Source organism: Choloepus didactylus, chromosome 5, assembly GCF_015220235.1.
Source record: "Choloepus didactylus isolate mChoDid1 chromosome 5, mChoDid1.pri, whole genome shotgun sequence".
NCBI lineage: Eukaryota > Metazoa > Chordata > Mammalia > Pilosa > Megalonychidae > Choloepus > Choloepus didactylus.
Window position 1 is genome coordinate 10,944,127 of NC_051311.1, and position 11,888 is coordinate 10,956,014.

Below are 11,888 nucleotides of genomic sequence, written 5' to 3' on the forward strand. Positions count from 1 at the left end.
ACCTAATAGCATCCTGATTCAGTTCCTACTACTAAGCTGCCATTATTGCCACACCCTTGAAATGGCTAAGGGATATATAAAAGAGTTATTAAGTAAGTACCTTAAAGTTGAAAATACTCTGTGAATATCCCTCTAATCCAACAGTCAGCAACAACATAAACTAAGAAGAATAAATGTCATACTGGACCCTGAGCCAGAAGAAAATTAAGAGCTTCATCCCAATTACAAGGAAACAAAAATGACAAAATTTCTGTGCTTTAATAACTGACAGAAAAAGATGCAGAATAGAAAGACGTCATCAGAAATACTGAGCATAAGCATTAGCTCACAATTCTAAGGTTTTACTGGTACTTTCTTATCTACCTAAGTCAAACCTGATGTAAATCTCTTCATGACTAGTTAAAAGAAAAGAAAGTATAGGGATAGATGGGTTGAGGAATCTGGAGTTACATGTAATTACCTCTGTACCAGCTGTACAATGCTCTGAGTGTTCATAAAGACTTCCCGTTCAGATTTCCGGTTCCATGTGGCTGCATGGCTATCTAGGATGTTGGCAATCTAAGGCGTAAGAAGGAAAAATGAAGACCAATTCAACAAAGGGACCCAAAACATTAGTCTCTATACATCATCACTAGGAATCTTCTTGGTTATAACATGACAATTGCTATCTTTCAAATGCTGGTAGCAGCTAGAAGCTACAAGGCAAAGTTTAGGGGCTTATGTTAAATAAGTAAGCAACTTTTACCCCTCCACCCTTTCCCAGATGGACTTGTGACTGCAAAACAAAAGCTACCATCATATCAGAGGCTCTGATAGGCAAGGTATGTTTAGGCCAAACTTGACCAGCCACTTGCCGAGCTTTACTCCTTGCAGGTATATTTGCTTGCTCGTAAACAGGCAAAGGGTAAGCATGTTCCTGAGGTAGTAAGGAAGTCTGATAAAATGACAAATATGCCTCTACTTTAAATTTGATAAAATACATCTAATTAGGGCATAGCTCAAGGACAAAGCTATATAGACTGCATAGCAAAGTAATGTTTTTCTCATAACCACAGACATTTTACATTTCACATGTAGTATTTTCATTATTGTGCTTGTATCCTAAGGCAGTTTTGTGAGGGGTACAAAGCTTAAAATGGCAAAAGTGAAACATCCAGACCATAAGAAGGATCCAAACAGGAAAGAATCCTATAGTATGAAATCAAGCACTGGTACTGACAGTGTTACCCTATAAATACCTGCTGGCTGGGAAACTGACAGAGGACTGATGTAATGTTGCTAGCATACTGAGCCATTTCCTTCTTGATAGATTTCTCCACAGTGGGGGGGATACGGCCAGAGACACTGGTCATGATATCTTGCAATTCTAGGAGAGGCAGGGAGGGATCTCTGAGGGTCTTCATCAACCTTGCTACCCAGTCTTTTACCTGAGGAGAAGGAAATAAAACAGAATCAAGACAAAGTTAACACAATCCCCAAAATAAAATGACATATCTGAATTCACATGATACAGCATTCTGAAACTGCAATATAAGCATCTAAATAAGCACTACCCTTGTTCTCTGGTTTAAAAGGGAGATAAGAGACCGAGATAAGCATGAAGGACTTAAAAGACTTCAGGAGAATTCCAGGCCAAACAGCTCTCTTTCCCTCACTCTAAAAAATCCTTACAAGACTTTAACCTATCTTGAAAAACAGGTACCCCATTTGAACATCCCTTCCCCAAAAGAAATGATTCATACCCTGCTGCTAAAGAAAGGATCTGGAAGGCAGTATCCATTCATTACATTGACCAGATTATCCAGGACATAGTGGAAAACTCGGTGGAGCTTCTCGCCTCTGAGTGCTGTGCTCTGGATCTGTGGCAGACTACCCTTGTGAAGCTCAGCCTGTCAACCCCAAAGAGAAATGAAGTCATCTACTATCTTCTATTAAAGATACAAACACCATTGCAACTTAGAGTAATTAATTCAAAATCCAAATATCCCTTTACCATATCCAGCTACCAGGAAATGGAGGAAGCACAATGAGTAAATTCCAGAACCTCAGTATGCTACTAACTTTTGCAATTCTAATTCTAGCTCCGTAATACTTTAGGCATAAATATAAGGCATACGATCGGGAAATAAGGAGCTTAAGAAAAAACTGGTAAACCAGCACTGAAATACTTGCCTCTCTAAACAAACAACCCTTCAGCTCTTAGAATACAATATTCAGAGTACCTTCCTACTCACCTGCTGGACCTTGCTGAGGTTGTCTAACCGCAATTTGGCTATTACACAGCCAGCGTCAAGAGCTGCTCCAGGCCGCTTGACCTAATGGATACAGCCAGACTCTGCAGCTGTTAAGGTCATCACCATCTTCATCACCTACAGTGAAAAATAAAGTAAATTAGAATCTGGAATCTGACCTCTCTTTGCACAGATGAGTGATTTTTAGAGGTAAGTTTCTTCTTTAACATTTAAGAACAACACCACTGCTAGGAATATACCACATAGAATTGAAAGCAGACACTCAAACAGGTTATCTGCATACTGATGTTCATAGACCATTATTCACAAGTGCCAAAAGTGGAAGCAACCCAAGTGTCCAATAACAGATGAATGCATAAACAAAACGTGGTGTGTGTGTGTGTGTGTATAATGGAATACTATTTGGCCATAAAAAGGAATGAAGCTGATGCGTGCTACAACATGGATGAGCCTTGAAAACATCATGTTGCATGAAATAAAACAGACACAAAAGGACAAATATTGTATGATCTCAATTATATGAGATAATTAGAATATGCAAATTCATAAAGTAAGAAACTAGAATACAGGTTACCAGTGGCTAGATGAGGGTGAGGAATGGGAATGAGAGGTGGTGAGGGTGAGGAATGGAATTCTATACCAATTAAGCATTAACTGGCACAGATTTCCCATTTGGGGTGATAGAAAAGTTTTGGTAATAGATGGTGGTAATGGGGGCACAACACTGTGAATGTGATTAATACCAGTGAATTGTATATCTGCAAGTGGATAAAATGAGAAGTTTTAAGTTGTATAAATATGTTACCAGAATAAAAAATGAAAACTTAGCACAACACCTAACACTCAATAAGTGTTGAAGTACTGTTGCCTAATATCTATTTTTAGAGCTAGAGATTCTTCCATCAGTCAAGGAAAAACTGTAGAGCTTTCTATTTGTTTTTAAAATTTTAAGGTTCACAACCAAATTAAACCAACTGGTGCTCTTTCTTTTCTATTACTCTTTAGCCTTAGCCTCAGTTCATCCCAGCTAACTCTTTTCCTACCTTCCTTCCCAAGACCCAACAACCCACTCACCACCCTGACCTCAATCTCAGTATAGCAATGGCCAGCAAACACATGGCCCCCATCCTCCACAATGTACTGGATTAGCTTCCCAGCAGAAGGTGAGTGCATCACTGATGGGTCATTCTCCTTCTCAAACACACAGGTTTTATTGCCAGTCGTGATCCGGTATCTAGGAGATAAGTGGGAGAATGTAAGCCAAAAAAGCACCTCAGGACATAAAGGGGGAATGGTAGAATAATGTCAACCTTAAAAACAAAATTTGTAGACTTTATTCCAACCCACATAAAATAGAGATATTTATTGCATCTTTATTTACAATCCCAAATAAACAAAATGTCCTTCAATAAGGATCAGATTAAATAAATCATGGTACATCCACATAATGGAATATTATAAGACTATTACAAAGAACAGGGCAAATCTATTTAAAAAAGAAGAACATGGAGAAGATGGTCATGTTTTATAGCTAACATTTCTTGAATCTTTATTATATCCCAGACAATGTTCTAAGCACACTACATGTGTTAATTCATTTAATTCTCACAACACTATGGTGTGAAACAGCCTGTAAGATATGTTAAGTGGAAAAAAGGAAGATGCAAAATTGTGTTTGATGAAGGTTTTTTTAATTCCTGAATGTATTTAAAAGAAAAACACAGTATGTACGTATATCTAACTTGCATATGCACACAGAATTTCTAAAACAATATATAAGAAACTGTTAAAGCTGTTGTCTCTAAAGGGGAATTTATTTTTACTGTCTACCACATCAGACTGGTAGAGATATGTTTTTAATTGTAAAATTTTTTTTAATTAAAAAAGAGAACCAAAAAAGGCACTGAAAAATCCTGAGAGAGTAACTTCTAAGAACAAATATTTTTAGAGTGGACCTCAAACAGCCAGTCACCTATCCACTTCCTCCTTCATGTATGTGGTATAGCTGCTGCCATCACAGGACAAGAGCAGTCCCCCATCATTCAGACGATGCACATCTACTTCCACACATGAGCCATTCATGATCACCACATAGGAGTTGGGGGACTGTCGAGTAACCTGTAGGCAATGTGACCAAAAGGGATAAGTCAGTGTGTCCCTTTCAGGTAGAACTCCAGACAAAATTTCAGTACTTCAAAGACATATGTAAAAAAGATCTGTCAGAGAAGAAGGAATTCGTGGGAATGGCTCAATCCTGCTGCAATCAAATAGGCTACCTTAGTTGCTTCTCCCTGTTCTTGTTGTTACTCCCCTCTTACTTTATTTCCAGGTTATTTATGTGAAGTTTAGAAACAACTAAAAGATTTTCATAGAATCACTAAATACAGTGTCAGGCTATCTACACAAATAATGACTTTAATTTTACTAATGCCCCAGCCCAATAAACCAAACTTTCCCCCTTGCCTCTTGACCTAAAGAAAGAAAGAAAGCTAATAAAGAGACACAAAAATAATGTACAGGTTTCATTGGGGTTAAGCATACCTTAAGTACGTACTTGACTCCTTCATAGATAAGTTCAACGTCCACTGTATTAAGAAGTATATGAGCAGGAAGGACTTGACCCCTGAAAGAACAACAATTAAGAGACACTTACAGCCAAAAAGTTCTAAAAGTTTATAAAGGATGTTCAAAGATTATTGTTTGTAGCATTTCGTAGAATATCAAAAGACTGGAAACAACTATAATGGCTATCAGTAAAGCAATGATTACATAAATTATTGAAGAGCCATACAGTGGAATATCATGCAGTCATTATAAGGAAAGATGAAACCTTCAAGTTACTGATATGAAACATTCTCCAAAATCTACTGTTAAGTGAAAAAAAGCAAGGTGTAGAACAGTTTCAGAATATTCTACCATTTGTGTTTCTAAAAGGGGGAGGATGGGTGAGAAGAAACAAATATTACATGTATATGTTTATATAAATTTAGATTATTTCTGGAATGTTATTTAAGAAACTAGTAATACTGGTTGCTTATGGGAAGGGAATTGGGTTGCTGGGGAAGACAAGTGAGAAGAGACTTTTCACTACTTACCTTTTTATGCCTTTTGCATTTTTCATTATGTGGATGTATTAACTGTTCTGTTCTTAAAAATAAATAAAATTAAAACCTTAAAAAATTAATAAAACCCTAGTATAATCTACCCTTATCTACTCCTTTCAACAGAAACTTTACTTGGGGTCTTTAGGAAAAAAAAAAAAAGCATTAGGCCATGGCTGGGTAGAAAGGAAAAAGGAAGACATTTCCAAGGAGAGAAACATTGTTAGGACAGACTTTTGATAGTAATAAGGAGGGAGTGATAAAGCAAGTATGACAAGTTGAGAATAATCAGTGTCTAGGTGAAGATATACAGAAATTATTTGTATTATCAATGCAACTCTTCTATATTTCTGAAATTATTTCAAAATAAAAATTCTAAAAATTGATTAAAAATAATTTTTCTAAAAAGACTTAGAGGGACATTGTACATAGCACATTTGTAAACCAGTAAGAAACCATTTAACTAGACAAGATTGCATGTTGAGAAACAGAAATAAGTGAAACTGGATTAGTAAAAAGGGAATAAAGCATAGACTGGGTTGAAAGTCACATTGAGTTGTTTAGATGTGATACAAAAGGAAAATGGGAGGTTTTAACACCTGAGAATAACACAGTGAAAAATATTTATCATAAGAATTGAATAACTGTACAATCTCCGCTCAAAATTTAAAATTTTATTTCTTTTCTGCCTTTCAACACCTCACAAGGGAGCTGATATAAGTCTAACAACACAGAAGGAAATAAAGTGCCTGTGATAAAGGTGTTTTAAAATAATTAGCCTTTGCTACCATGCCTCCAGGACTCAAAGGCAGAGCTTAGAATCAGTGTTAGAAATTAGTTCAGTACTATACATGTTTAATCCTCACTTGAAAGACTCATGAGGTTATCCTGAATATCACCCTCAATTATCAATTCCTGAAAGGTATTACAGGTAATATGTGAAATAGTTAGGGTTCAGTGCTAGGGAGAAACACCAGATTTCATCACCGGGGTTTGGAGAGATCTAATGCTTATACAGGATGACAGAATGTTTACTTTAGCTGGATTCCTTTTTTTTTTTCTTTTAAAGGAACCTGTTTTAACTATGGTATAAACTGATATTTAGAATCTTCAGTTAGATTCCCAAAATAAACTCCTATATCCCCCGCCCCCACAGTCAGTGAATAACAAATAGCACTCACAAGCTATCAGGCAACAAATGAGTCTTTCAGTTCAGTCCTATATTCAGGACTGTTGGTTAGCTTACGCAGCCTACAAGAAACAAAGCCCACCTTTCTAATGAGTGGAGGAAGTCAGAGATGCTATTCTGCAGGTTCACATCTGCCTCATGGAGAGACCCACACAAAACTCCCAACATGGTATTAGGTCACTCTGCCTGAAAAGAAGAGGGCAGATAAAAAAAAAAAAATAAGCATGATCCCAGAAACATGTCCCCATAATTCAAATCAGGTTCAAATTTGCTGTGAAAAGACAGCTAGCATTGAAAATCTCCATTCTTATTGCCCAACTCATTTTTGAGAAATAAAAATGAACAAATTCACTTTTAGAATCTGAATAGCTTCATCTGAACAGAGATGAATAAAAATATGATTAGGGGAAAACATCTTTCCCCACTCTCCCTAAAGATCTCCACTGAGACAACCAAAGAGCAGCTGAAAAACAGGCTTTTATTAATTAAATTTTAAAAAGGTACAAAGATTTGGCCACTAATAATCTCAAAGAAATTGGTGTATACCCAAAATTTGGAACTTCAGACAATTTACATGAATCTAATGATTTTATGTAAAATCTTAGGTAATTAAGAAAGGTCAGCAATTCAGGAATAAGGGTTTACCCCTCTTGATGTAAGTGAGGGCTCTTTCATCAGCACTGCAGAAGCTGGTAACTTTGAACCAGATTTAACACAGATGAGGAAAGAGGAAGTATTTCAACCACTGCATACCTCTCTTTAAATATTCCCCAGAAAGTACTACTAGAACATGGAAAATGACTATCTACCACAGGCCAAAAACTTTTACAGTGCTAAAATTACGACTCCTACCTTGTTCCAGGTAGCTCAAGAACCATTTAAATCAGAATCAAATAAATTTCATGAAGTGACATGGACTGATCAAAACAAAAGCCTATAAAAACCCAATCCCAGAAGTTTTCTGGACAAGTTGAGAAATATATACCTGCACTTTTTCTGCTATCAGCCTGTCCAGCCAGCCAGTGTCAGTTCTATTCAGCTGAAAGCTTTCAGTCTCCAGCAATTTGATCAGGTATTCAACTGTAGTTCGAAAGTCACCCCAAATAGATAGCGCCTTCAAAGCCACCACCATGTTTCTGGGAGAAGAACAGAAGCAGTTGTGTTCCAGCAACAAACATTTTAGTGTTTTTCAATCATTTTACAAAATTTTTCCATTCATGTGGAGTGTAGGAGGAAGGGGAGAGAGATCCAAGAACAAACGAAGGTGCACATATAAGTATGCTTATTCACATGTATTCCAGATAGGGAAAATCTGCAAGAAATCAGTAAACTTATAAATTCTGACTGATATTACCATAAGTTCACTGGCAAATCACATTCATTTTATTATATAAAGAACACAGAACACCCCACCTTGATGGTTGCTTATGTGCTCACAGACATAGGGGACTGGTGGTTTGATGGGCTGAGCCCTCTACCACGGGACCTGCCCTTGGCAAGACTGTTGCTGCAAAGGAGAGGCTAGGCTGGCCTATAATTGTGTCTAAGAGCCTCCTCCCAAATGCCTCTTTGTTGCTCAGATGTGGCCCTCTCTCTCTAGCTAAGCCAACCTGGCAGGTGAAATCACTGCCCTCCCCTCTACATGGGATCTGACACCCAGGGAAGTGAATCTCCCTGGCAACGTGGAATATGACTTCTGGGGAGGACTCTAGACCCAGCATCATGGGATGGAGAACATCTTCTTGACCAAAAGGGAGATATGAAAGGAAATGAAATAAGCTTCAGTGGCTGAGAGATTCCAAAAGGTGCCGAGAGATGGCTCTGGTGGGCACTATTATGCACAATATAGACAACCCTTTCTAGGTTCTAATGAATTGGAAGAGCTAGCAGTAAATACCTGCAACTATCAAACTACAACCCAGAACTCATGAATCTTGAAGACGAGTGTATAAACATGTAGCTTATGAGGGGTGACAATGTGATTGGGAAAGCCATATGGACCACACTCCCCTTTGTCCAGTATATGCATGAAGGAGTAGAAAAATGGGGGCAAAAAAAAAAAAAATGCACCCAGTGTTCTTTTTTACTTTAATTGTTCTCTTTCACTTTAATTTTTATTCTTATTATTTTTGTGTGTGTGGTAATGAAAATGTTCAAAAATTAATTTTGGTGATGAATGCACAACTATATCATGGTACTGTGAAGAAGTGAATGTACTCTTTGTATGACTGCATGGTATCTGAATATATCTCAATAAAAATGAATTAAAAAAAAAGAACACAGAACAAATTATATACAAACCATCCTCAGCTGTATACAAACTACCCTCAGCTTTCACTTACTAGGTTTCCATCATTCCATTCATTTATTGCTGGCTAACTAGAATTAGGGCATAGTCTCTGCATCTTTACACCTTATTTATTTTCCTGGCATATAATTTATATACAATAAAATATACCTATTTTAAGTATAGAGTTCAATGAATCTTGACAAACGCTAATACCTTAATTTAAAAGTTTGTATACAATGAGGGAAATGCCTAGGTACAGTCAGGTATCAACATGATACTGCACATGAGAGTATTTTTCAAACTGCATTTTAGACATTGGTGTAATGACTTGGTCATTTCTTTTATTACTTCCTAATTAAGTGTAAAAAACTAATTTTAACAGAATTTCAAGTATTATGAGATTTTTCTGTATTGTTCTGCTCAGTGTCTATCTTGTATAGGGCAGGTACTTAATTCAACAAATACTTTTTATGCATCTCACATACTCAAGATACAAACTAAGCTCAAAAGGGAAAGAGAATACAGATACAATAATTGCTTTCAAAATAAAAGGCACAATATCATAAAGACCATTAAAGAGATATAAACAAAGTGCTAGAGAGGTTCTAAGAAGGAAGAGGATCTACCTACCTGTCCTTTCATGGAGAATGTGAAATTTGACATGGGTTAAAAGTACAGCTGAGAGTTTCCCTGTGCCAGGAGCAGAATTCCAGGTGGTTCAGAGGTTCAGACAGTCCCTCATCCTAGAACATTATTCTGTTTCCCACCATCATCCTTCTCTCTGTGCCCTCCCCCTTGCCCTGGCTTATTCCTATACACTCTTCAGGTATATGTCTAGATGTCACTTGCTTTGTGAACCCTTCTCTGACACCTTCTAGACTGAGTTAGCAGCTCTGCTATATGCTCCTATAACACCTTTAAATAATCCCACTGCATAGCACTTACTACACCGTGTTTTAATTGCTTATAAAATTGTCTCTCTTCCTCTAGATTGTAAAGTTCCATGAAGGCAAAGACCCCTACTTTAGTCATCATTGTAGTCCCAGAACCAACACACAGTAGATATTCAGTAAATATCTGTAGAAATGAATGGACAGAAGAAATAGCAAGAATAGAGGAAAAGAGGGAAGAAAATATGAGTTGTATTCAGGGAATGGTATGATTGAAGCAGAGGGTAGGAGTAGGGGGATTAGTGGGAAATCCACTCATTCAAGGAAACATTTCCTAAATGCTTACTATGTTCAGGGGATATAGCAGCAACAAGATAAACACAGTCCTGTCCTCATGGAATTTAGATTATGATCTATGGCAAGTGGCCCTGGAAATATGGGTTAGGGCTATTCTGGAGAACAAGAGTCCAAATACCAAACTGAAGAAAATAGTCCTAATGTACCAGAAAGAAGAAACAAAGAAAATTCTGAGCTGAATAATGAACTTTAGGCATGATATCAAGCAGCAAGCTTACACTATAAGGAGTGAGCCTGGCCCTGGCAGCGAGGGATTGAAAATGCCTACTTGACCAAAAGGGGGGAAAAAGAAAGGTAACAAGCTGAAGCCACAGTGGCTGAGACACCCCAAATAGAGTTGAGAGGACATCCTGGAAGTTTCTCTTATGCAAGCTCCAGCTAGACATCCAAAATGGCTACAGTATGCCATGCCCTTACCAAAAGTAGTTCCCAATTACCTAGGTCCCTATCTGAGATCCTATAAAAGATTCACTAAGTTTATCTTTCAGAAACTTATATCCACCAGAGTATTCCCATACCAGACAAGTCCTAAAACCCAGAGGCAACAGCCTCTTTGAGATCAATTATCAGATGCAGCTCCCTTCCCCAATCTATTGCCACCCCCTTTCAATATGAACAAGTTAGAGTGCTCACTACCTAGACACCCCTGAAAATGGAGAAAGAGATTAAGTGAGAGGAAGGGGTAGCAACAAACAAGATAAGATTTAATAAAGATCTATGAATGCTGATACTTTATATAATTTTATATATATATATATATATATATATATATATATATATATATATATGCATATTTGGATGCTGGAGTTTTGGAAGGGCTGGAAGGAGGTAAATGACATGGTAGAACTATAACCTATAGCATCCCTTGGGATTTGCTCTATAGCTGCTCCATGAAATGTGCCTTGAAGGTCTTCAGCTTTCTGTATATACTTTGTATTGCATAATAGGGAAGGGACAGCGACCATGGAACTGTAACCCATAACAATTTTTGAAGTTACCTGTATGACGGATTGTTGAGCTGTACATCAAGAGTTGACACCTTTCTGTATGTATGTTATATTTTACAATAATGGAAATGGCTGAAGTTGTGGAACTGTGACCCATGACATTCTTTGAAATTTGCTCTCTAAACAATTTGTGAAATTGTATTTTGAAAGTTATCACTGTCATGTATATCTGTTAAAGTTCACAATTAAAAAAAAAAGCAAGCTTATATTGTAGAGAACGTATTTTTGATGGTTCAAAGTTAATCTAATTACGTTTATACTGCAGACAATTGTACAGAGTGGGCTGCCAAGTAAGGAGCAAGGCTTCTGGACTGGGTCACAGGACATGTCCCACAGAAAATGCACAGTGATTTGCCTAATGCAAATGCCAATAGGGCCTGTCAGGGAACATAAATGAGTAAGGCAGACTAGAAGGGGGCTGAGGGGGCCGAGAGTTCATGTCCCATCTTAAGGAAGCAGCCACACAAAGCTCCAGCTGAATTTTGCAAAATGAAATTTAAAACCACTCTTGTCATTATCAACCCATTTTTGAAGAGAAGGAAGAAATCCACAGATTTTTATTCCAATTTCCCAATTTTTTAATACTGGCAATTTTTCTTTTTTAATTAAAACTATGGCCAATCAAAACATGTCTGTAGGCTGAGACTTGCTTGAAATCTACCAGTTTGTAAACTCTAATGTAAATCTCCTTCACTCTTTGGCAAAGCAGGATATGGCAGTGAGAGAAAAAAAAAAAGGGCGGGTTTATATCAGAAGGTTTTTCTGGTAATATGCCTTTAATTTAGAAAAATTCCACTTACAG

The 11,888-nt window shown here is 37.3% G+C and overlaps 1 pseudogene; it reads right to left on the reverse strand.

Annotated features, from left to right (window-relative positions):
• The window catches only part of LOC119535186, a 78,630-nt pseudogene extending 70,956 nt beyond the window's left edge, over positions 1-7,674 (reverse strand).
• Positions 7,675-11,888: the final 4,214 nt, after the last annotated feature.